Below are 1027 nucleotides of genomic sequence, written 5' to 3' on the forward strand. Positions count from 1 at the left end.
ATCAAATTACGTCACCCTATCATAAAATTGATTATCAACTAGTTGAGCCCGAAGTTAGCCAGGATAAAAGGAGCTGCTGAACATATTTCTTTTGGATGCAAAGTTCTGGCTTTTTGATCCGAATAACAATTGCTCTAGCTATCTGCACGATTCTCAATCTGACGGAATTAGGTAGACTGCGATGATGGAGAAGATTTGTAGCTCAGGTGGATGATGTTGATGGAACAAAACTCCATCAAAATAGTTGGACTGCTGTTAACACGATATATCATTGTGAAAGATTCCTCCATGTTGACTGTATGTCCAGTCTGAATTAAACGGGCTAAAATGGACTAAAATATGTATTTGTCATCACTAGTCTTTTAGCGCAAAATTAGGAATGACCTTGACCCATGAGTAATTTTCTTTCCGAGAAATGAGAAAAACAATGGCTGGGGAGAAAATGTGTTAATAACTGGGGTTTTTTTATAAGTAATTTTTATTGTTTTAAATAATTATGTAATAGTTTGTTATGTAATTTGTATGTATACAAAATATGTAATAATTATAAATCATCTTTTTTTAAACATAGTTTATGGTTTTTAAATTCACTTAGTGTTACTTGTTTGAATCTTCCCATGGATGTTTTAGGACTGCAACTGGTCAGTCTCTTATTGGCATATGTGCATACTGTGCGTATTGCCTCGATATAGCCTTAATTCACAAGCATTGTGTTCATTATTTACTGACCTGTTGATTTCAGTTTATAATACTGGTGTTGCGTGATATCAAACTTCATAGAGTCAATTTTAACTCTTGTATCACTTCTTAATTAAACATTATTCCATTTTTATCCTTTTGTGAGACATTTGTTTAATTATTCTTGCATAACTTACAATAATAATTTTCAATTTCAAAGAATCTATGTTTATACAATTCATTGTTTTCTATTCTACGATATTCATACACTTATAAGAGATCAACTATACAAACGGTTCTTGAAACTTCTTCATTATTTTGTTCTTTTTGAATAATCCTTCAAATCCTG

Source organism: Schistosoma mansoni, chromosome 2 (genome assembly GCF_000237925.1).
Source record: "Schistosoma mansoni strain Puerto Rico chromosome 2, complete genome".
NCBI lineage: Eukaryota > Metazoa > Platyhelminthes > Trematoda > Strigeidida > Schistosomatidae > Schistosoma > Schistosoma mansoni.